We start from the raw sequence: 27,055 nt of genomic DNA, 5'->3' as shown, positions 1-27,055 counted from the left end.
GTATTAAAATTGACTTAACAAATGTTTAGTGCATATTTATTGTGCCATTTGAGAGATTCTAAGTTGAGGAATAAATGTTCACTATTTCAAGGGAAGTGCACATCATTCCTCCATTCCCCAAGGTGTTCTTCTTTCTCATGGCATCAATTACAAAAAAGAGAACTCCTAGATTCCGCTATATCAGAAATGGTATACAGAGGCAATTCCCAGTCCCATACTCAGAGTGGAGCACCCCACAGTCCTAAGAGCATTGTCTGTATTTCCCTGGAACACATGTGTTCAGCTCTCACATGGTTCAGAACGCCCTGTCTGAGCATGTCAAAAGAGTCTGACAAAGCCTGCTCTCACAGTATTTGTGGGGGGCTAGCACCAAATGTACTGAAAACCTCTTGAGAACAAGCTGTCTTATGAGATCTACGTTCCACAATTCAAATGAAAGTGCTTGAGAAACACATCCAGACTGGGTAGATGCAATGCAGGCTTTCTAAACTGCTGCTACTGATGGCCAAGGAGCACTGTCACAAAAGGGAACCTTTCTCACAACCCAGAATGTGAGAGCAGAGGCTTCTAAACAATTAGAGCACTCAAAAATCTATCCTTTCTCCTTTCCAGGTATCTACGAAAGTAATACCGAATGCAAAAATGCATACGTTAAGCTTAAAATTTCAACATGGAGCCCATGAAGTTTGTAGCCAGGACCAAGAATAATTTCAATCCAGCTACAGATTCTCTGTGATGTTCTGAGTTAGGAAGATGGAGTGGTTGTGAAGAATCATAAGTGGATGGAGGTCCAGATCTTTTCTCGTCTCCCTTCTATCTTCTATGCCTAAAAAGCCTTGAGCACATGGCTTTAAGCATTACTTTTCTTGCTTATTTAATACCAGACTGAAATCTTTGTGAGCCGGAACTGTATCTTCTCTATCTCAGTATAGGCAGCATCTAGCTCAGGGTCTGGCACAAGGTAAGTGTCCAATCAATCTGTGTGCAGCAAATGAGAGGAACAACAGCTTGAACCAGATGTTACATAAATCCCTCTCCAGTTAGTGTTCAAGTTTAGTTCAGCTAAGAAAACATCAGGGTGGTCACGTGAATATCTGAGAAAAGGGATAATAAGGAAGAAAGGATTGATTCCAGAATCTGAGGCACTAAGTACTTTTTGGTACTTTGTTTTTATTAAGGTTTATGTAACTACACTTTATATGGAACATTTTCATTCAGCCCTTTTTACAGATCCCCTTAAAATCTATTTTGTGCTAAACCGCTAGCAGGTAGTACAGTTCTGGTCTAATCAAGCTGTGTCGTTTACCTGATATTTTGTGGCAGACAGAATGAGCCATGTCTGGAACAGACTAGAAAATGAGATCACAAAGTTAAACGCCTTCAAAAAAAAAAAAAAAAAAAAAAAGGAGTTCCTGTCATGGCTCAGTGGTTAAAGACTCCAACTAGGAACCATGAGGTTGCGGTTCGATCCCTGGCTTTGCTCAGTGGGTTAAGGATCTGGCGTTGCTGTGAGCTGTGGTGTAGGCTGCAGACACAGCTCGGATCCCGCATTGCTGTGGCTGTGGCATAGGCTGGTGGCTACAGCTCTGATTAGACCCCTAGCCTAGGAACCTCCATATGCCGCGGGAGCGGCCCTAGAAATGGCAAAAAAAAAAAAGCCTTCAAGTTAATTCTTATGACCAAATCAGGTATAAAAAGGAAGAATATTATACCACATTACACAATATTTTGATGAAACGTCGGTCAAACTATCAGTGATAGTTTGAAGGTTTACTGCATGAGTGATATACAGATATATTTTTCAATTATATCTCTGTCATTTCACATGTAAATATTGTGACTGCATTACTTGCCGTTTGTCAGAAGAATGATTGATCCTTTTTATTGGCATATACCTCTCACTCCATCCAATTTTATTTTAATATGCTTATGCCATTAGAATAAATTAGCTGGTGGAAAAAATCACCACAGGGAACAAAATTATGTAAGATCTAAATGTGTTGGAGACAAGTGTTTTCATTCACCCTAAAAGCAAGAGCAGTCTTTGTATACTCTTTCCTATTATTATTTCTAAAAACTCAGTACACGACAGCCATTCCCATCAGAGTAATACTAAGAGTGTGCACAGGAAGGGCTGTTATATGCTAACATTAAGCCCTACAAAAGCAGTTATATCAGCAACTGATTCATCATAATGTTTACTCCTCAAGTTACAATAAGGATAGTCATGGAAGACATGACAAAATCAATTAACATTTACTGAACACGTACTCTGTATAAAGAATTGTGTGTCAGCACAGAAGTAGGATGCAACCAGGCTGGGTTCATTTTAGATAGGTTGGTGCCTATGCACTACCAGTCATCAAGATATTATGTATTTCACTACCCAGTTCCTTACCCTCAAGTGACTTACAATCTAATATGTTTGCAGCAAAATGACTCTTTCACAAAGAAAATAATCAGCAGATCTACATAACTTGGCAGAAACATGTAAAGATGATTGAACATTCAAATACCCCTACTGGTTCCTACTGCTTCTGCCACCAAATCACACTGGGTGATGCTAGACCAACTACTTGTCTCACACTGACTGTATGTAAATGAGACACTTTTCTAGACTCTTCTCCCTCTGAGCTACAGGAAGTTTGGAAAGAAGACCATGCCTAGAGTCACCAGAATAACCAAACAAGGGAGCAAGTGGGAGTGGGAAATAAAAGGACAACATGAGCAAATACTAAACTGGGGATAGATTTAAGGATTATTAGGAGAAGAAAAAAAAAAAAAAGAAAAAAAAAACAAAAAAACAAACAGCCAGTCAAAAATGGAGCATCAGCATTACTACCAAATATTACTGAAAAAAAGACTCCATTTGTCCATGGGTGCTAGTATAAAAACATGAGGTCTTAGTGAGACGGTTGTCTTAAGTCTATTTCTTTTTCTTTTTGCCTTTTCTAGAGCTGCTCCTGTGGCATATGGAGGTTCCCAAGCTAGGGGTCTAACTGGAGCTGTAGCCGCTGGCCTACGCCAGAGCCAGAGCCAAGCAGGATCTGAGCCGCGTCTGCAACCTACACCATATCTCATGGCAATGCCAGATCCTTAACCCAATAAGCGAGGCCAGGGATCAAACCCGAAATCTCATGGTTCCCAGTCGGATTCGTTAACCACTGAGCCACGATGGGAACTCTTTAAGTCTATTTCCTAAGAACAGGTGAAATGGATAAAGCTACTAGCTTAATTCCTTCAGATGCTGTCAGAGAAACAACTGGTGGATTCCCAGAACAAAGGTGTGATCAGATGTTGTGAACCTTCAGCCTTCAAAGAGGCATTAGGAGTACCCACTGTGGCTCAGTGGAAACAAATCCGACTAGGAACCATGAGGTTGTGGGTTCGATCCCTGGCCTCGCTCAGTGGGTTAATGATCCGGCATTGCTGTGAGTGCAGTGTAGGTCACAGACGTGGCTCGGATCTGGCATTGCTATGGCTGTGGTATAGGCCAGCAGGTGTAGCTCTGATTAGACCCCTAACCTGAGAACCTCCATATGCCGCAGGTGCGGCCCCATAAGGCAAAAAAAAAAAAAAAAAAGAGGCATTGAACTCTGGAGGATATTCCTCAAAAGCATGGAGACGGCCACAAAATCAGGGATTTCTCCTTAGTCCATTTGTTTTGACCGTGTAACCAACTAAAACTTTATATGTTACAGATACAGAAAATGTCTGCATTTTCCTTGCTTGCATTCCCCACAAGTCCACATTCAGCACCAGCCTTCTGGAATGCCCTTTTGTATTCCCAGTACTACCAATCCCAATCCTAGACGTCCTTTAGGTCAGATCAAACACTGCTTCCTCATAAAGCCAGATGGCTCAGCTGAATGTGACCCTAATCATCTGCTACCAGTAGATCTTATCTTTAACAGCTTCATCACTTATACCCATGCTGTATACATCATCAGATATATCTTATCCCTCCCAACATGGGGTCTGGAATATGGTATGCATGGAATAAATGTTTGAGAAAGGGAGATACAAATGAGGAAAGGAGGAAGGAAGGGAGGGAATAATTCTTTCCAAGCAAATACCCAGAGTAGAAGAGATAATTTTAAGCAAACATAAGGTTTGGCAGAAAGGAAATGAAGCTTCAGGGCCCCTCACTTCCTTTGGTCCCTTCTTAGGTGTCCCTGCTGTGTTCCCTGCTGCCCCTTTCTACTCTGACTGTCCTCTGTCACATACTCATGTGGGATAGTGTTAGAATGGCCTCAGGAATTTGGGGATTGGGATAGTGGAAGATGAGTTAAGGATACATTTAGTTAAGTATAGTGGGATGCATTACGTGGCTTGCTGTCATATGGTATATGCCTAAGATATCACCAATTACCATTGTGTAAGAATGAATTCCTGGCATACTTTCAATGTCCTTGGGCCCATTATTCTCCTAGCTCTGGGACTCAGGGGTATGGAGCCAGAAATCCGGTGACAAAAATGTGTCCTGCAGTACCTAGTATGTGGATTAAACTGATAGAGGAGAGAAATAGGGTATGAAATGTATGAAGCCAGAAGCTAAGTCAGCCAAACATTCTACCAATTGTCAGATGTGTAAAAGCATCCACACAGGGAGGACCATTCGGTACTCTGAAGCAAAAAGAGATGTTTTCTCTTATCAGGACTGTGCTCAAAAATGTACCCGAAGCAATTATAAATGCACCACTGACTTGATTTTCATTTTTGATGTGGATTTCACAAAATAGAATTTATCAGTGTATGAACTTACAACAGTAGTACAAGTATTTTTGTAACCGCTTTCAAATAAAAGAAACTTGAGGAGTTGCCGTTGTGGCTCAGGGGGTTAAGAACCCAACTAGTATCCACAAAGATATGGGTTCGATACCTGGTCGTGCTCAGTGGGTTAGGATCTGGTGTTGCTGTGAGATACAGCATAGGTCACAGGCATGGCTTGGATCCTGCGTTGCTGTGGCTGTGGCCTGGGCTGGCAGCAGCAGCTCCAATTTGACCCCTAGCCTGGGAACTTCCATATGCTGCAGGTAAGGCCCTAAAAAGACTAAAAAAAAAAAAAAAAAAAAAAAAAAGAAAGAAAGAAAGAAGAAAGGAAATTGATAGCAGTTTTCCCTAAGTGGACAATCATGTTTTACAATATTACCAATAAAAGTTGTACAGATTAAAGGAAATTTTGCAAGCCTTGAATAATAATCATTAAATGTCTATCAATGACATTAGATGAAAGACTGAAATTATCTTTCTATTCTCCCCATAGAAAATATTATAAAGTTAGGTTGCATGAAGAGTTAACCAGAGAGCAGGCAGCCACAAAACAAAGGAAAAAGTCACTGTTTAATTAATTAACTAAAATGATATTTTCTGGATTTTTTTATTTTTGTCACATTTCCTGGCTTTTTAAAATCAGCTTAAAATGTTTCATTCACTTTTTTCATTTGAAATAAATATTATTTTGTTTACATAATTGTTATGGAATGAATTAAGTCCCCCTGCCCCCACCACATTCCTATGTTGAAGTACCCTAGTACCAAAGCATGTGACTGTATTTGGAGAGAGCGTCTTCAAAGAGACACTTAAGTTAAAATGGGATTAGGTCGGGGCTAATCCAATACCACTGATGTCCCTACAAGAAGAGAAGATCAGGACACAAGTACACACAGAGGAAAGACCAAGTGAACACAGAAGGAGAAGGTGCCCACGTACAAGCTGAGGGGAAAGGCCTCAGGATAAGCCAAACCTGCCCACACCCTGATCTCAGAATTCCAGCCTCCAAAGACATGAGAACATTCCTATTGATTAAGCTGTCCAGTCTGTGATACTTTGTTATGGCAGCCCTAGCAAACTAATTATTCATAATTTTGTACCTTTTAAAGGTCTCCCCAAAGTGATATGCTTCAAAGCTTTAGTTCCCATAGAACCTGAATATATTTTCACATGAGCACACACACACATACACACACACAATTTCACTGCTCACTGTTTGTATATTAACTATAGTAATTAACTATGCTGTTTTGTCAAAAATCCTTACTTTTTGTACAGACTTTTTTTTTAAAAAACAAAAGCTTTCCACCTTGAACAGTTATTTATGCTACCAAATGGTCAACGGGATTCAATCATTTAATCAACAAGTTTCTTTGGTTTTGGAGATTTGTGTAACTTTATCACCTCTCACCTCTCAGAGTACTGAAGAACACCCAGATATTAGCTCGCACCTTTTATTCACTGTCTTGCTTAATTAATTTCCTATTTTTTAATCAAAATGTTAAGCAACTGCAGAGGGCATTCTGTAAAAAGAAAAGCTAGGGATTGCAATTTCTTCTAGTTCCACGTTTCAGGCTATGATTTTAGAGACAAGGGACGAAGACTCTATGATTTATATAGTGTGCAAAATTGGGAAGTGGCTTGTCTAAAATTGCATCATTATCTGTATAAAAGGATACTTTCCCATTCTCTGTCCATCTCAACAAGCTGAGTTTGTTTTGTTTTAAGGAATAAATGAGAGAATGGATATGAAAATGTGTGACATTAAAATATCCACTGCTATTTTATGAAAGCTAATGGTTAATGTTCACATGGAATCCTCCTGGATCTCCCAAGCTTAGAGGTCTAAGAATTGCTTTAAAGTTGTACCTCTGTTGTGAGACCTTGCACAGTCAGTCTCTGGATCTTAATTTACTGTAAATGAGCAAGACAGCTTCTTAGAAAAGCAAAGGCAACACATTTATTTAATTTCTGACAGCTTAAAAATCTATGAATTCCCCATCACTAAAACTGTGGTAATTATTATGTTCCAGAAGACTATTGGGAAATCTTGCTTTCATTTCTAGGACTTTCGGATTTTGCACAGTTGGTTAATACTTGAAGTAGAATATAGACTTCTGTTTTAAATAGGGCATGCTAACATTAAGTGTGGCTATAAGCATGGAACCAGAGGAAATAAAATAGAAACCAGTGACTTCCTCACCTGATAATGTCTTACAAAAAGCAATGGTCCTTTGTAAATATGATTCATGCAATTTTAAATTTAAAAAAGGGGGTGGAGGCAAAAGCAAGCAGCACACTTGTCTTGCCTCCCTATTAACAGTCTGGTACTAGAACTCGTAGAACTGCCACAGAAGGCTAAACAGTCCTAGGCTTTTCATGTGATCAAGTTCACACTTCATGGTTCTCTAAATAAGGCTTTCCAAACAAACCTGGCTTAGGCTCATTCACTTGGCATTTCTCCTGTAGGAATGCAACTGAATGTTCTACCCAAAAGTTTCAAGATTGACAGTTTGGGATATTTATTGATCGATTTAATCCTGTCTCAGCACAGGCTCGTTTTGATCAATGTCATAGTCAGTGGAACATTCCCTTTGTCTGACTTTAAACTTCAAGTATAAATGGGCTGGGTTTTACAGCCGATTTTAACATTTTCTTTCCTCTTACCCTTTTCTGATCAGCTCTTCAATGACAATGCCAATTATTCGGGAAAATGTACAAAACAATGTTAACTCCTAGCATTTGGCAAGCAGTTCACACGTTTGGGAGAAATTATATCACACTTGAAAAACTGGGCATTGTTGCTTCTGTCACAATCTTCCCTTCTCACCTGGAGACACTTCCACACATCGGTTCTGGGGAGGCCTTTGTCTTCAAGTCTCTTCTTGCAACTCTTCCTGCATCTCTGAACTCAGGGTAGTGGTTTCCTCTATGAGGCTCAGGGCAGTTGCCTAGATTCCTGCCTACTACATTCCATTTAGTCTGTCCCATAGCCCGCCAATCACCCCTCACACTGTTACTTCATAAGTGCCTGGCAGGGCAGACCAGTAGATAAGGAATGGAGATTTGGGCTTAAATAGTCCATTCGAAACATAATTAGGAAGATTTTTTGGCAGATAACTTCCCAATATAGCCTCATGCTGAGAAAAGGGCTTAGCACATGGGTCCTATTCACAATCAAAAGAGAACTTGATCTAAGGTTTAAAGCTGTGCTGCTGCACATTGGGGAGGATTTTTATTAAGAAACACCTTTTTCCAGAGAAGAAGTGTGGTATCATGGTTAAAAGCTTGGGTCATATGCTCTTGGGCAAGTAAACTAATACCTTGACATCTATTCCTCACTGAGTAAAAAAAGAAAAAAAATTCAGGATATTAATAATATTTTCTTTACACTTACTACAAAGACTAATGAGCCAATGCACATGAAGGCATCACAAAAGAAATAAGTTGTCTTGGGTTATAGCTATCATTCATACTTGAGAGCAGGTTTCAAAATTTCAGAAGAAATAGACATTTTGCCACACTAGATTTTTAAGCATAAACTTCCTCAAGTGATTAGAATGTGATTCTTAAGGGGGCATGGGTTATTCGTAGTTAAAAATCACTATTGTTCATAACATCAGGTATTAGGTATTACTTACCTACTAAACTTGTTGGGTAACAGAAAGCTATATAAAGGTCTTTGCTATGCACGCTTGTCTTTCAGCTTTCACATGAAAAGATGCAAGTGGTGAGCCAGCCTTTAAATTGATCTTATTTTTAGAGGTAAATGGTTATAAACATAGAGAATCACAATGGCAGCCAATTAATATTGACATAAATCTAAGGAAGATCTTTTGATTCTCTACCCACTGGGGGCAGTGGAAAATTACTAACATGCTTACTTTCCCACCCCTAGTTTCCATGAATTCAAGACCAAGAGAGGTCAACATCTTACATGAAACTTTGCAAGGCTAATCTGTTCTACATTTTTTTTTAGGGCTGCACCCGTGGCACAAGTAAGTTCCTAGGATGGGGGTTGAATGGGAGCCATACTGCTGGCCTATGCCACAGTCACAGCAATGCCAGATCCAAGCCGTGTCTGTGACCTACAACTGCAGCTCGAAGCAGTGCTGGATCCTTAACCCACTGAGTGAGGCCAGGGATTGAACCCACATCCTCATGGATACTAGTCAGGTTCTTTACTACTGAGCCACAATAGGAACTCCCACTCTACCTCTTTTGAAGAATACTGGAACTTTCTCAGGGCCTTTCTTTTAGCATTTACAATTCTTGTTTTGTGTGAACGGTTTGTCCATAAATATCTGATCATGGGGGATACACTCTATTCTCCAAACAAGTGGGGATGCTAAGTTTTTTTTAATAGTAATTCACATTGATTAATAAGAAGGTAAGTGGTTAGAGGCTAGTGTCACTAATAACACATATCTCATTTTCCGTATCCAATTTGAGGATGAGCTAAATTTTAGTTGATTTTTGTATGTCCTTTGACATCTAGAAAAACATTATCTAGATGGGATCCACTATTTATTGAAAGTAAAAATTTAAGAACAATAGTTCTAAGAGGCAATATAATAACAATGGTACTTCGTAAGTAACTCTTGAGCTGCACATAAAGACCTTAAGATGTCCCCAAATTGCAGGTGCTGGGAAAGTGGTCCTCTATTGATAAACACTTTGGGCCATTTACACAAACAACCATTATGAAGACTGCAAAGTATTGCAGCAGTCATTTCAAAACAAAGAGTTAACTTGAAAAGGATAAGTTGAAAGAGGAAGGAGAAAGAAAATCAATGATTTTCTTTGCAGACAAGAAGCACGTGACCAGGTAAATGACATATGTGTGAATAGAAAGTCTTGAAGATGTCATCATTTGCCTTTTATTGGTTATATTTCCACCAGGAGTGGAGACTGGATAAGAAGACCAGCAGGATCCCTGACTGCTTAAAAGAATGTCCCTGTTATCTTACTGACCTTGGCATAGAAATAGAAGTAAATGAAACCCCATCGCTGACCTGTGCCCATGCTGTCCCTAACTTTAGAGTATTCAGTTTTAACTGCTCACGTGCCATTTTTTAAAAAATGTAGTAGTGTCATTTTTTTTTGGTGAAGTAATTAAAACTAGAGGATTTTTAAAACACAAAACTCTAGTTCATCTCCCAAACTCTTAAGTCTTGAACCATCATGGCATTCATAACAAGTTGTCTCTGGAAAATTTTTCCCTGCCCCTTGCAAAAGAGTTAAGTGGTGTGTATCTTCTATTTTCACTTCTCATTCAACAACCACACTTCTCCACTGCTCCTAGAGCTAGAGGCTGTGAGTCTGTTTAAGTGTACAACTATAGAAATCTGGAGGTATAAACTCTGTACTCATAAAGTGGCTCATACCCTCACATTTCTTAATATAAAAAGCTCTTCTACTTGCAAATAAGAACATTCATAAGCCAATCTTTTTAATACTTTTAAGGGAAACCCCAGAGGCATCAGAGCCTAACAAATCTTCCTACATCCACTTGGATCTTACACAGCAGCTGGGATTATCTTAAAACACCACCCAACCCCATCACTCTCTCCATAAAATGCTCCAGCGGATTTCCACTTCTCTTAGAAAAAGGACAAACTCATTACAACGGTCCATAGGATCTGGACTCTGTTCACCCTTCCCACCTCATTTTATTCATTCTCTTCTACTGACTAAGTTCCAGCTACCCTGGCTTACTTCCTACTCTTGGAAAGGCCAAGCTGAGAGGACTCATTCTTGGTTCCTCTGCTTGGAATATCCCTCACCTGGATCCTGGAACACCTGACCACTTCACATTATTTAGGTTTCAGCTCAAATTTCACCTCTTCAACGACTTTCCTGAGTTGGCTACCTAAACCAGTCACTCTCTATCCCAATATTAAAATCTTTTATTTTATCCAGAGCAAGTATCATTGCCTAAAATTATGTCTTATTGCTTCTCTTCTGAAACACTAATAGAGTATAACATTAGTCTTAAAGGAATGTAATGTTATACTCTTTCTGACTCTAACCCTCTAAAAATAGGCATTGAATATATTTGTTAATGAATGAATGAACAAATGGTGCCACGTTGGCATCCGATAAAACTTAGATCATTTGCTTTAACACTTAATTTTGTCTACATTTGGGGAAATTTATAAAAGAAAGAATTTCTGGATTGAGCAAACAACTGAATCTCTCAAGACAATTTTTATCTGCAAAATGAAAATAATGACACTATCTATCTGAAAAGTGTTACTGAGATGATTTCATGAACTAATCCATGGATAGTACTTAGCATGGTACCCAATACAAATGTTTAATCAGTATTAACAGCTCTTAATCCATAGAATTTTAAGATATTTAACAGTCCCATCTATCACTCAGATTTTTAGTCCCCTTCCTTTATTCAAAGTCCTTCAAAATATAGTGATAACCCTTCAAATAGGTGTGGTATTTTATAATCAAAGAGTACTTCTGCATCTGTCATCACACATGACTTTCCTTGTAGTCTGGAACTCAGACTCAGATTTGATGTCAAATACCAGGGTCTATGCACCATGTCAACATTACCAAAGCAGACAACACATGGTGTTTCAAGGAGGGCTGGGAGCTTAAGTAGGAGAAGGTGGCTGGGATGGGGAATGCATAGTTTGGGGAAATTATACATAAATGAATGTCATATATTGGAGGACCTCAGGGCTGTGTACCCTCTTCACATATAAAAGCCACTGTCGCAACACTGCAGGCTCATTTGGATAAAAGATTAACAGAAGGAATGATTCTGTGCCCAGCATTTATTCATTCATTTATTAACACATTTTTTTCCTGAGGACTTACTAATTGCCAGGTAATGTTCTCTGTATAGCAGTTAAAAAAAAAAACAGAAAAATAAACCAAAACAAAAAACTGCTCTTGTGACATATTATCAGGGAGAGACACAAAAATCCAAACAATTAAGATATGCGGTATGTTAGGTGGTAATCAGTAGCACAGGGGAAATGAAGTACAGTTGGACAGGGACACTTTGGGGCAGGGGAGGTATTTTAGGATGATCAGGGAAGACTTCTCCAGCAAAGTAACTTTTGAGCAAGGTCCTGCACGAGGGGAGAGTATCAGCCAAGAGGATATCTGGGGAAAGGCATTCCAGGCAGAGGACACAGTGAAACAAAGGCCCTGAAACAAGAGTGAGGCTGGAGCAGAGTGAAGAGGGCAGGGATAGATGAGGTCAGGTGGTTAATGGTGGACAGGGTTGGGCCTTGTAAGTGGAGTTCTGGCTTTTTCTCAGACTGAGATAGGAAGCTGTTGGAGAGTTTTGAGCAGGACAGTGAAAGAATGTGATGCCTAAGGTCACTCTACATTGAAAACAAGCTGAAGTGTGGCAAAGATGAGCAGAGCAGAGCAGTAGGAGGGGGTTCAATGATCCAGGCAAGATGGGCTGAGGCTTGGACAGGTTCAGGCAGAGAAACTGAAACATGATGAGGTTCTAGACAGACTTTAAAGGTAGAGATGAATGCATTTTGCTGTGTGAGAGAAAAGAGGGGTAAAACATGACTTCACGCTTTAGGCCTGAGCTCTTGGAAGGGCAGAATCACTTCTGAAAGAGAGCAACAATTCCATGTGGGAGGAGGTGAGATCAGGAGATCATATTTCCCTCAGTGATGAAAAATGCATCATCATGTTTACACACAACATGTGGAACAGAGACAAGCGTACTTTAAACTGACTATAGCAAAAGAGAGAATAACTGCAAAGGTGTAGGCTGGAAAGTGAACAGGGACTAATATAAATGCATTCGAAAGAAGATTAATTGACTGGTAATAAGAGCTAGGAGCTAAAGACCAGAAGAGACCAGGAATACAGTGGAATAAAAAATAATATACCTATAAAAGCGTACTTATTAAAAAAACACATAAAGAACTCAGTGATAAAATCGGTATAAGGGTCCATGTCAATTCAATGTCATTTCACTTTGACTGATTGATTCATTTATTCTTGCGTTATCTGACACATGCAAGATACTATGTAAGGTGTACAAGAAACAAAACTGAATTAGACATGGTTCACACCTTTAAAGAACATGGATATGTACGTGGGAAGGCAGACACATAATGTGATTAACCTCAAATGGGATGTGGAGATGTGGAGAAATTGGAATGTTCATACACTGCAGGTGGAAATGTAAAATAGTGTAGCCCTAACAGTTTCTCAAAAAGTTAAACAAAAAATTACCATATGACCCAGCAAGGCCACTACTTAGGTATATCTCAAGAGAACTGAAAGCATATGATCATACAAAAACTTGCACTCAAATATTGATAACATTATTCATAATAAGCAAAGTGGAAAAAACCCAAGCATCTATCAACTGATGAAAGAAAAAAGTGTGGTAAATCCATCCAGTGGAATATCATTCAGCAATAAAAAAGAATGAAGTACTCATACAAGCTACAACATGAATGTAATTTGAAAATATTATGTTAAGAATCCAGTAACAACTTAAACAATTTGCACAGCAAAGGAAACCATTAATAAATGAAAAGACAACCCAAAGAATGGGACAAAATCTTTGCAAATGAAGATATTCATCTTCAAAATATACAAACACTTCATACAACTTTATATAAAAAAACCCAACTCAATTAAAAAATGATTAAAAGATCTGAACAGACATTTCTCCAAAGAAAACAAATGACCAAAAAGCACATGAAAAGATACTCAACATCATTAATTATTAGAGAAATGCAAATCAAAACTACTATGAGGTATCATCTTATACCAGTCAGAATGTCCATCATCAGAAAGTGTACAAAAAAATGCTGGAGGGGATGTGGGAATGGAAGTTGGTGTAACCCTTATGGAGAACAGTATGGACATTCTTTAAAAAACTAAATATAAAACTACCACATGATCGGAGTTCCCGTCATGGTGCAGTGGTTAACGAATCTGACTGGGAACCATGAGGTTGCAGGTTCGATCCCTGGCTTTGCTCAGTGGGTTAAGGATCCGGCATTGCCATGAGCTGTGACAAAGGTCGCAGATGTGGCTCGGATCCCAAGTTGCTGTGGCTCTGGTGTAGGCCGGTGGCTACAGCTCTGATTGGACCCCTAGCCTGGGAACTTCCAAATGCCACGGGTGTGGTCCTAGAAAAGACAAAAGACAAAAACAAAAACAAAACAAACAAAAAAAACTACCACATGATCCAGCAATCCCACTCCTGGGTATATACCCATAGAAAATCACAATTTGAAAAGATACATGCACCCCAATGTTCAGTGCAGCACTATTTATGATAGCCAAGACATGGAAGCAACTTAAATGTCCATTGCCAGAGGATTGGATAAAAAAGATGTGGTACAATAGAAGATTACTCAGTTATAAAAAGAATAAAATAACATCATTTGCAGCAACATAGACCTAGAAATTATCATACTAAGTGAAGTAAGTCAGACGAAGAAAGACAAATACCATATAGATCACTAATATGTAGACTCTAATAAAAAATGATACAAAAGAACTTACAAAACATAGACAGACTCAAAGGTTTAGAAACCAAATAGCTACCAAGGAGGAAACGTGGTAGGGGAAAGGGATAAATCAGGAGGACGGGATTAACAGATACACACTACTATATATAAAGTAGACAGGTAACAAGAACCTACTTATAGAACACGGATATCTACTCAATATTATGTAAAAACCTATATGAGAAATGAATCTGAAAAAGAATGGATATGTATAATGAATCATTTTTCTGTACACCTGAAACTAACACAAAATTTTAAGTCAACTACAGTTCAATAAAATTTTTTAAAAAATGAAACGCAACTACACATCTTTTACAATGGCTAAAATGAAAAGGACTGAGAATACAAACTACTGTCAAAGATACAGAGGAATTGGGAATCCCATACTCTGCTGGTGGGAATGTAAAATGGTATAATCACCTTGGAAAGGAATATAGTAGTTTTTGAAAAAGCTAAACATATAACCACCATATGATCCTGCTATTCTACTCTGAGGTACTTGCCCCAGAAAGAATAGCATATATGTTCACACTACACTGCATTCACTGAGCATATCTGATCCATTTGTAATAGGCTCAAAGAAGAAACAAATCGAAGGTTCATCAACAGCTGAATGGATGGACAAACCACGGCATAATCTGCAACAGAATGCTACTCAGCAATAAAAAGGAGTGAACCACTGAAACACATGGCAACACACGTGAATCTCAACATGACTAGGCTGAGTGACAGAAGCCAGGAACAAAGGAATACATTCTGTGTGATTCTATTTCTATAAAATTCTACAAAATGCATACTAATGTACAGTGAGTGACAGAAGCAGGTCCCTGTTTTCTTGGGAATAAAGATGGGGAAAAGGGAATGGGAGAGGGATTATAAAGAGGCAGGAGGAAACTTTAAGGCGTGAAACATATGTTTGCTATCTTGATTATAGTGATGGCTTCACTTCCTGATTGTGGTAATGGCTTGAGGTAGTGGTAGGTAGTGTTTAAATATTAAAAAATCAAATCATGCCCTGCAAAAGTGTAGTTTAATAGTATGTTGATTATATCTCCATAAAAATGTTTCAAATGCCTGGGAGAGGCAAAAAAAAAAAAAAAGAATCTAATAACTAAGACCATATATTGTATAATTCCAAATGTCCACAATTGGTGAATCTATAGATAGTGGAATTAGATTACTAGTTATTGTCGACTGGAGATTTTGAGAGAAATGAAGATGACTGCTGATGGGTAAGGAGATTTTTTTTTTTCTGGGATGAGAAAACTGATCATGATAATGGTTGCATAACTCTTCGAATATACTAAATACTACTACAACTACTACAACAACTACTGCTACTACTACTAGAATTGTACATTTAAAATGGGTAAATTCTATTACATATGAATTATATCTCAATAAAGGTCATTACCTATTTTAAAATATCCAATAAGGTGCACACTATGAGAAAGGAATAAAAGATGCCATGAAAAAAATTCAGAGGAAAGATTAATAAGTGAGGATTGGGTGAATGGTCAAACTTCTTCAAGCAGTTAATATTAGAAGTAGTTCTTTTTTAAAAATTTTATTAAAGTATAGTTGATTTACAATGATGTGATAATTTCTGTACAACAAATGATTCAGTTATACACAGATCCATTCTTTTTCAGATTCTTTTCCCATATAGATTATCCTAGAACATTGGGTAGAGTTCTCTGTGCTATACAGCAGGTCCCTGTTGGCCAGTCACTGTGTGAACATGCCAATCCCAAACCCCCAGTCCATCCCTCCCCCAAACCTGTCCCCTTTGGTAAACATAAGTTTGTTACAGATAGTTCTTGAGGGTTAAAATGTGGTTGACTAAATGGGAGAAACAAGAGGGATGCAGAAGCAATTCTGCAAGTAGCAGGTTAATTTGGTATCTTGATATTTAATTCTTCCCTCCCCTCAAACAACCACCAGCTCAAAATGTAGGATATACTGGATAAGAAAAAAACAGTTGAAAAATATTCGCGCTATTTTAATGAGAACCTACATTTTGCAAAGTAATTTCCAAATTTTAGATAAGGAACTTTTTAAACTTTTTCTATAAAGGGACATATAGTAAATGTTGTGGGCTTTGAAGTCTCTGTTGCACCTTCTCAATTCTACCGTTGAGGTGTGAAAGCAACCATAATTAATATATAAACAAGTAAGCATGGTGAAACTTCAAATAACACATTATTTATAACACTACATGTCAGGTGAGATTTGGCCCATGAGCTGCAGTGGGCTGGACCCTATCCCATATGATCCTGCCAACCTTCTTTAACTATTCTCTGGTTTTCTGCTGGTCACAAGCAATTTCCCTGCCTCTGCAGGGATCACCAGGATTAGCTGTCTCAGAGAGCTGACCTAATACTTTGTGTTCTTGGAAGGAATAAATAGCAGGATTAAAAATGGGGTATCATCTGGTAAAGATTATAGATATCATCTTTATAGTAACTCTATCAAATTTATGTTAAAGATTGCATGTATGCACCATGAAAATATGCTTAGCTAACAGATTCATAAAGAATAGAAAGCACACTTATATAATTTTATCCAACCATTTCATAATAATCCCTAAAGGTACATCAAAAATAAACAAGATGTCTATGTTTGAGCCATAAATATACTAAATACTTATAAAGACAGAATAAAAGGGGGTCTGTTATCCAGAACTTATATTCAGTATATAGTTTCAGCTCCTGGATTCTTAATATAAAGTTGACTGAATCGTGGGTTTCCAATGTTAAATACACGTTGTGTCCCAGAAATATAACTCTAAAGTTTTATTTCCTACACTGCTGAGCCCAAGGAATATTTGATGTTTGAACAATAAGCTAACACAAGTAAACACAGACAGCTATGAATGAAGGCGAGAGTCACAGAGTGGAAAGAACACTGGGCTGGTAGTCAGAAAACCTAAGATCTCTTCCTCCCTCAGATGTTGGGTATGGTATGACACCAGGCAGGTTGCCTCCAGACACATCACTGAGTTTTCCCCATAGAGGAAAGTGTTTAGTAAATTTTGTAAGGAGTTATAAAAATGCTAAATGTTATTATTATATAATTTAAGATGTTATTTAATTAAGTAGCCTTCTGAAATAAACCAAGTTGTATTTTCTTTTTTTTCTTTTCTTTTCTTTTTTTTTTTTTTTTTGTCTTTTTGCCATTTCTTGGGCCGCTTCCGTGGCATATGGAGTTCCCAGGCTAGGGATCTAATCGGAACTATAGCCGCCGGCCTACGCCAGAGCCACAGCAACGCGGGATCTGAGCCACGTCTGCCACCTACGCCACAGCTCATGGCAATGCCGGATCTTTAACCCAGTGAGAAAGGCCAGGGATTGAACCTGCAACTTCATAGTTCCTAGTCGGATTCGTTAACCACTGAGCCATGACGGGAACTCCGCAAGTTGTACTTTCTGAAGAACATTCACTGAATTCCAGAGATGAAATAGAGCAAATACCATACTATTTACTAAGAGTATATCTGAAAGCTGTGGTTTCCATATTCCGTAAAATCAAAGAGCTAACTTAACAAGTAAGTATTTCCAGGACAATGTCACCTTTGGAAAGTCAACTATTAGACTTTCAAATTGAGATACTTCCCAATACTGTATGTTATATCTGTCAAAGTTTTTATATTCACCCCTGATAATTATATATCAATAGTGGTCTAAGATTCTTTGTTTGCTGGAGAGGAAAACAACTATAGTTTCTCCTCTTAAATAGGGCATGATGACTGCAGTTGGCCAAGAAGGGAAGGAAACTCCTAGAGAGACATATCAATGGGTCCATGGGCAAACTGAAATGTATTCTCTCACTCTTAAACAATTATACTCTTTAAACATTACATATTGTTAGAGTCATTTGATAGTTATTATCATATAGATCTTAAGAACTAATCCTAGGAACAGTAGGAACACTAGAATGGCCATCATTTTCTATTTTTAGGAGGACTTACAGAACTGATATGGAGGTCAATGGCCAGGATATTAGCTTTCTTTGACAATATTTTGACCTTTTAAAGGTCCTTTTTACTTCTGATCTCACTGATCTTGCACCAATGTAGAGAGGAATTGTGATTTAGAAAAAAGTATTAGTTTTCTATTCAAATGTGCCACTTACGAGCTATATAATTAACTCAAGTCATTGTAACTCTTCAGCTTTGGTTTTCTTATCTATAATTTTAAGGGATTATAACCTTGTGATTCTGAAGATAACTTTGATGTCTTACAATTTCAACTGTCTCTTCTTCAATCAAGAGGCAAATCTTCCAAACATAGAAAGCTGATGGATAGACTTATCCATCAAGGAAATAAACAACAGAATGAACAATTTATTTGCAGATGAAATGATAAGGTATAAAAGTCTAAGGCATCTTAAAGAAGCTAGTAAAACTGTTAAATTTAAAGAGTTCATAAGATGCACGGTCAATATACAAAAATCAATAGAATTTGTATATACCACAAAAATGGCTGCAAATTTAAAATTTTTTAAAAATACTATTTATAGTAGCATCCAGAATATGAAACAAATTAAGAAAATATGGGTAAAATTACAATATATGGTTTAGAGAAATTAATAAAAACATAAATAAAATAAGAGATATATAATGTTCATGATTTGGAAGATTCAGTATTACTTCAATTGTCTTTTCAAATTCATCTATAGACTCAAGAAGATCTCAATTGAAATTGCAGCAAGCAATTTTGTGGAAATTGGTAAACTGATGCTAAAATTTGTAAGGAAATAGAAAAGCCTTTGAATAATCAAAACACTTTTGAAAGAGAATGAAGATAGAAAGCTCAAACTGCAGATATCAAAATCTTTTCTAAAAGTCAGTGATCAAAATAGTGTAGCACTGGCCTAAGGATAGATATATAAACTAATGGAATAGAGTAGATAGTCCATAGACCTACACAGTTCTGGCAACTGATTTTTGTCAAGGGTATCAAGATATTTTAACAGAAAAACAGAGTCTTTCAACAAGTCATGATGGAAAAAAACGGCGGAATATTAACTTTGACCCTTACCTTACACAATACACAAAAATGAACTTGAAGTGAATTATATCCTCAAATTTACCTGTAAGACATCTAGAAGAAAACATAGAATAAAATCCTTGTGACCATGAGGAGGTAAAAATATCTAAAGAAAGAGAGCATAACCTAAAGAAAAGTGACAAACTGACCTTCGACAAAATTAAAAAAAACCTTCTACTCTTGGAAAAGAACATTAAGAAAATGAAAAGTCAAGTCAGAGACTTGGAAGAAATACTGGCAATATATACATCTAAGGACTCAATCAGAATACATAATTTACTTTTACAATAAAAAGAAACAATCCAATTATTTAAATGGACCAAAAATTTGATGACACTTTACCAAATAAGATGAACAAATGGCCAATAAGTGCATGGATAATAAATGTTCCACACTGTTAATCCAAAGGAAAATGTAGGAGTTCCCATTGTGGCACAGTGGAAACTAATCCAACTAGTATCCATGAGGATACAAGTTCGATTCCTGGCCTTGTTCAGTGGGTTAAGGATCTGGTGTTGCCATGAGCTGTGGTGTAGGTCGCTGATGCAGTTCAGATCCCACGTTGCTGTGGCTGTGGCGTAGGCCTGCAGCTGTAGCTCCAATTCACCCCCTAGCCTGGGAACCTCCATATGTTGCAAGTTTGGCCCTAAAAAGCAAAAAAAAAAAAAGAAAGAAAGCTGACAATATCAAGTGTTGGCAGGATTAGGGAGCAACTTGAGTTCTCATACCTAGTTGGTGAAAATGTAAAATGTCACCTTTAGGAAAACATTTTGGTAGTCTCTTATGAAGACAAATAGTTACCACACACCCAGCATTTCCTCTGCTAGGAAATAAAAATTATGTTCATTCAAAGGCATGTACATGAATACTCATAGCAGCTTTATCATAATTAAAAAGGAACAAAAATGCCTGCAAACAAGTGAATGGTTACACATCCATACAATAGATATATACATAAGTAAACCTCAAACAATTTATAGAGAGTAAAAACAGCCAAGATGCAAGAGTGTATACTATATGATTCTATTTACATGGAATTTCAGAAGGGGGAAAATAATCTCTTAGAAAGAAGAAGGGGGCTGACTGCAACAAGGCCTGAGGAGCTCCATGGGGTAGTTGGAAATGTTCTCTACCTTGATTGTGATGGTGGTTACCCAGATGCATACATTTGCCAAAGGCTCACTGCCTTGTGCATTTCAAATGGGCACATTTTATTGTATATAAATTGAACCTCAAAAAGGTGATGAGGAGCTCCCGCCCTGGCTCAGCGAAAACAAATATGACTAGTATCCATAAGGACACAGCTTTGATCCATGGCCTCGCTCAGTGGGTTAAGGATCTGGTGTTGCCGTGAGCTGTGGTGTTGGTTGCAGGTGCAGCTCAAATCTGGCTGTGGCTGTGGCATATGTCAGCAGCTTCAGCTCCAATTAGATCCCCAGCATGAGAACATCCATATGCTGTGGTGCAGACCAAAAAAAAAAAAAAGGTGATCAAAGAACAATAACTAATTCTGTGGACATGTGGCAAATGCAGAAAGTAAAAAACAAAACAAAAACAAAAACAAAACAAAATCAAACCAAAAAACCCACTGTGTACATAACAGCGTATACATACCTATCCCAGAAGGATTATAAAATGCTAGTGAAATATTGAACATGCGAAATTATCTGGCCACTTTGGATACTGAGTTGCTAATGTGACAATGCATGTGTTACCAAGGTCACCTAAGTTGATTTGGCGGTGTAGGTTTGCTTTAGCATTTTGATGAACAATCTCCTAAGTTCTAAAGCAGGGCTTACTCCTTATTTCAATAGCACATAAGAAATTTCTTCAAGCACCTTCATTAAACAAGAAGGTATTATGCACTGTCTTAGTTACTCTGGAGGAAAACTGTCCAGATACCATCTCTGTCCCCTAAATCCTAGAGTCTAATATATGCTGAGGCATAGGTTGGTGGAAGACAGATACATAAATTATTCTAGTACAGTAAGAGTGTGAAATTTTCCACAGAGAACATGAGATAATGCACAAATTAATTTTAGAAAGAGAAGGCTTAACAAGACAGATTAATACTTGAACTAGGTCTTAATGGGTCACATTGAATATGCAAATATTTATGTGGATGAAAGTCTGGGAAGGCATTCTAGGAAAAAGGAGCTCCATGACAAAAGCTATAGAGATGAGAAATAACTAGGAATATAAGTTCATAGCTAAAATCTGGGAAAGTTAAAGAGGAAGATGAAACTGGAAATTGAGACTACAGTTTCAATTCATCCCATTAACTGTCTGGGGAATTTCTGAAGGTTTTTGAAATAAAGGCAATTAGTGATAAGGGCAGAATTTTAGGGTGGGTACAAAGATTAATCTTGTAGCACATGTAGGATGAATGAGTATGGAGAGTGACTAGAGGTGGAGACACCTATTAAGAGGCCATTTCAATGGCTCAGGTGAGAAATGGTGACAACTGAACCAGGGGAGCAGCAAAGGGAATCTAGATAGGAAAACAGATTTGAGATATTGTGAAGGTAGGAAGACTGGTCTAAGTTGTATGTGGGTGATGCAGAAGAGGAAGCATAGACCTATGTGCTGAGTCCGGGTGCCCCAAAGGGTTTTAACTGGTGCTTTCCCTTCTGCTGTTGACCTCATGACACAGCACCACCACTGCCTGAGTCCAAAGACATGTCTGCCATGAGCCGTGGCAGAGCCACATATAGTGGCTGGTGATGCTGATGTGGCCCTCATCTCATCCAAACACCAAACCAAGCCCCACAGTTCACCAGGTGGAAAGCATGAGGCCAACCTTCAGAAAACCCAACCCAGCATTGGAGCTGGCCTATGCACTTTACTTACAACCTCAGATCAGTGAGACTCATTACTGGGCCTTTGAATCCCCATCAGTGTAAAAGAGAGGAAAAAACCTCTATCTGTGCTTAACTCTCGTGGATTTTGTGAGGTCCACAAAGCAGGATGGAAGCTGTAAAAAATCCTGTACAAAGGGGAATGACTATTACTGTCACTGTATTCCTCAAGCAATATCTTCCATCCTGAACTTTACACAGACCTAGGTATTATTAGCACCTGACCTAAGACCTATATCTTCATCCATCCTCTCCCCATCATCTCATCCTCTTTGTTTCTCTGACCCTGGAATTGAGATATTTAGTACAGGGATTACCATAAAGATAGTTTTCTCCCAAATGCCACCAATTCTCTGCAGGACACCCAATATATATATCCTTCTCTTTTCTAAAATAAAAGAAATTTTAAGTATTTTGATATTACTTGAATATTTGAATGATACCATATCAACATTCTCAAATATTTTCTTTCTTTCTTTCCTTTTTTCCTTTTTATGGCTGTACTTGCTGCACATGGAAGTTTCCCAGCTAGGGGTCGAAGCGGAGCTGCATCTGTGTAACCAATGCCGCACCTTGAAGCAATGCCAGATCCTCAACCCACTGAGTGAGGCCAGGGATCAAACCCACATCCTCATAAAGATCATGTTGAGTTCTTAACCCACTGAGCCACAACAGGAACTCCAACATTCTCAAATATTTTCTTAATCTGATCAATTCACAGGTTTTGGAGACCCTTCAGTACTGACCCTGGTGGTTTCTTTTCTTCACCTTCCTCTCTGACCCATTAAACACACACAGATACGAACAGCAGCAATCTCTTCTAACTCTGGATAGGAAAAAAACTTTGTGTTATATTTATCAAGAGATAACATTTTGATTTCCAAGGTCTCATCTTCCCGAAGGACTTTCCAAGAATGTAACCTCACCCTCATACTAGGTGGGCCTCCACAGAGTTCCTAAGATGCATAGCTCAAGAGCTTTTTACACATTATGGAGCAAATACCTGCCTCTTTGACAGAGCCAAGGCTGACAGATTCGGTTTAGGACAAGGAAGTGGAAGCTAAAGCTTCTTGGCACTGTGGACCTGAACGTGATGGCTGCCTCCAGGTCCTGGCTCTGGGGCTTTCAAGCTGTCTCACCTTATCTGAATATTGAAGAAAATATACATCCTACTTCAAGGGGATGTGAAGACAATGCACAGAACAAGAGTTCTGTGAACAGCAGCACAACTAGCAGATACTAGCTTTTATAAAATAGTAAAAAAAAAAAAAAAAAAAGATTCCACCGTGTCTTTATAAGGATTTCCAGTGAGAAGGGAATGTTTCTCTTATAAGATTTCTTATAACAATATTTTCAAGGAAATCAGCTTAGATGGTCCAGGAAACACATTATGGTCTACCATAGCATGTAGTTCAGTGCTCAAATATAATCATGATCCCCCAGGCCTTGTTGGTTTTGATTTGGTCTCATTTCTTTCTTCATTCTTTTCTTCCTTTCCTTTCCTTTTTATTTTCCCCTTTTCTTTTCTTTTCTTTCTTTTCTTCCTTCCTTCTTTCCTTCCTTCCTTCCTTCCTTCCTTCTTTTATTCTTTGCTTTTTAGAGCTGCACTAGTGGGAAATGGAAGTTCCTAGGCTAGGGGTCAAATTGGAGCTGCAGCTGCCAGCCTATGCCACAGCCACAGTAACATGGGATTCAAGCTATGTCTGTGACCTACACTACAGCTCAGGGCAATGCCGGATCCTCAACCCCGCTGAGTGAGTCCAGGGATCAAACCTGCATCCTCATAGCTACTAGTTGGGTTTGTTTCCACTGTGCCACAACGGGAACTCCTTATTTTCCCCTTTTCTTACTTTCATTCTATTTTCTCCTTCTCTTCTTTGATTTCTTCTTTATATGACATCATGGCATAGAAAAATTAAAATGGCTCATATAAAATATAAAAGAGATTTTCTTTCCTTCATTTAAAATTTTTTTTTTTCCTTGACAGGTTAAATGCTAAATTCCTAAGATCCCTTCAAGGTAACAAAAGATAATTGTTTTAGGGCATGGAGGTAAGTTTTCCATCAAGGACTAAAACATTGGAAATAAATGAAAGCCAGGGAAAAAGCTGAATAGTCCTCACTTGGCAATTATTCAGCTCTTGGAAATTTCCGAGCCCTTTGCAATCATTAATTAATTAGTGAAGATGACATTCCACTTCACTGAGGTTGGGAGCGTGACATAAAGAAGTCTAGAGGCTTTCCTCAAGCTGAAAGAAGAATGCCAAGGGAGGAACTGGGGTTAGAACTTGGAGCTCATTTCTCAAGGCAGGAGTCACATCACTAAGCCAAGTAAAGTCAATATTTGGGACAATAAGATACTCTGTGCACAGGTGCAGTTGAATACAGCAGTGTTCTACTCAAAGACCAACTGTGAAAGAGCCTACCCCTTCATCCACCAATGCTCCCACTGCACACACAGACGATATCTGTAGCTTCATCAGCCTCTTTCCCCTTTCCCAAAACACAGACAGATGGCTAAATATCAACCTCTAACCACTCTCCTTAATAATCACAGCAAAAAGTAAATGATTTGATTTTCATGTTTTAAATGTACAATATGATGTTAAAACACATGACACTGTTGAAAAACAAATATTTCAAAATCCTCAAGAAATGACACGAAATCCACTGATATTTAGAATCCTTAATAATGTAATAGATCATTCTGAATAATAATCCCTTACTAGAGAGGGGTTAATGTAAGTTCATTCTGTCACCCTGAGTAGATTGATCAAATGCTAGTGATGTATCTGGACCTACCATCTTAAATCCAGCTCTTGTAGTGGATGCTGATCCTTTTTACTATACCACTGGATTGGTTCCAAATGTTGAAGAGGGATGAGCCAGAGTGCCCAGTGACAAGACTGGAAAACAGGAAACTCAAAGACTGGCTCAGTACTTCTTACCAGATCATTCTCTCCACCTAGACATACTTTTGCTATGTCTCATGTCTGTTTGCCCAGGTCAGATAATAAGATCCTTAAACAACTCAGGACCCGTCTCCTTCCCTTAGGAACATCACTTAGCCATCCTGTCAGTCAGGCTGCTTTGGATAGGGAAAAACCGCATACCTACTTAAACTTAAATATTGATGGCTATTGTCCCAACCTAAACTTTCACTCTTCTGTAGGAAAATTTGTTGTGCTTGTACTAAAGTGAGGTCAAATTGAATGAGCCCATTTTTCCCTGAACCCACTGCTTTGGGGCCAAGAGGGACTAATGCAAATACACTGCAATGTTAACAAAGGGCAAGGCTGTCCAGCGTGGCTATTTGGGGAAATATTTACTTTAAAAATAAAACAAAAAGCCCTTAATAACATTTCTTTGCATATAGAGATTTTGGAAAGAAAGCCCTTCCAAGAATAATGTTTCAAAAACACTTAACATTTTAACTTGGAATCTTTATGTTGGAAAATGAACATGGCTAGTCCACTTTCATGTAATGGGCATTCAGGAGGTTGACGGATGCCTCCAGCTACCCACAGGCTCCAGTTGCTTGGAAGGGTTCTTTTCCTCTAAAGAACATAAAATTCATCTGAACCATTAAAAGAGCAGATGCTTTCATGTGAAAATAGTAATTTGGTAAACTCCCTACCTGGAGAGTAAGAACCTCCCTGATTTTTGTTATAATATTGAAAATTTGAACCTATATGCCTAGAAATTGACAATCTCAATGTATAAAGAATTAAAAAAATATATAGCCCAATCTTCTACCCAATATATCCCCCCAAATTGCCACTGAACTTCTAGCTAATCAAGGGCTCTTGAATTTCTGATTTCTTACATATCTAAGTAAAGGGGAGGGAAGTTTTAGTTTTAACAGAATGGCTAGAAATTAGAATTGTTTCCCTATCTTGCTCCTTCCAAGTAACTCTCTTTGTTTCCTCTTTTCATGATAACAGGAAATATCATCATGTTGGTTCTAGTACTCATGAAAACTACAAGTTTTAGATGAGTAGGTGTGTTTAGTGTTATCTTACTATTCACAGGAAGTAACTGAACATGTTGACATAAAACATACATGATTGAAATTAAATCAAACAACAAAAAGACCACTGTTATAAATGATTTTTTAAGGTGCATAATAGGGTTAAAGGTTTGAGGGTTATATTCTCCCTGGAGGATTATTAAAGTGGGTAAGCAAGGGGTAATAAGTGCCATTATACTGTAGCCCCTTCCCAAGAAAACTATACAAGGTATGGGCATTATCTTAGATGCCCTTAACCTCACCTGTCTTCTGGGCCCTTCTCCACTTGTTCTTCCCTTGCACTCACCATGATACCAACTTTGCTTGGGTTTTACCACCTTCGCATAAGCCCAACCTGACTGCAGCTCATCTCATGTTGCCACACACATCTATCATCTCCATATTTGGGGATTTCCAGTCTCTGCTCAGGCACCAGATACTTCAGATCTAAATAGTGTCTAAGTAAATACAACAATCTAAGTGTGAGAGCTCTCTGGCCCACAGAAGGAAGTTTTGGCCAACAAGAAACAAGAGCTAGAAGATAAATTATTTATCCTTCCTCCCCCTGAACACACTGTTCTGACCTGCTACAGTTCATATGATCTTTTGGAATATGGTCCAAGATGGAACAATTAGTTGCACATGATACTAAACAGAAGCCATATTGGTAACAAATACCCATATCCCCAGATAGCATCTTCCCCTTTTCCCTTCATGCACTTCCCTGGGACTGTACTTTTTTAAAAAAATAAAAGAACCACAAATAGGTTGCCTTAGAACCTGCTTTATGAGGAAGGCAGGCCAAGATAGGTTCCCCTTTATTCCCATTGCTGTGTTC

General features: G+C 38.3%; 1 protein-coding gene across 6 annotated transcripts in view; it reads right to left on the bottom strand.

Moving 5' to 3' along the window:
- Nucleotides 1-27,055, bottom strand: part of LPP (LIM domain containing preferred translocation partner in lipoma) — a 696,555-nt gene that overhangs the window by 246,179 nt on the left and 423,321 nt on the right. The gene's annotated exons all lie outside the window — the stretch shown is intronic.

Source organism: Sus scrofa, chromosome 13 (assembly GCF_000003025.6).
Source record: "Sus scrofa isolate TJ Tabasco breed Duroc chromosome 13, Sscrofa11.1, whole genome shotgun sequence".
In the NCBI taxonomy this organism is placed as follows: Eukaryota; Metazoa; Chordata; class Mammalia; order Artiodactyla; family Suidae; genus Sus; species Sus scrofa.
This window is presented reverse-complemented; position numbering and strand designations above follow the sequence as displayed.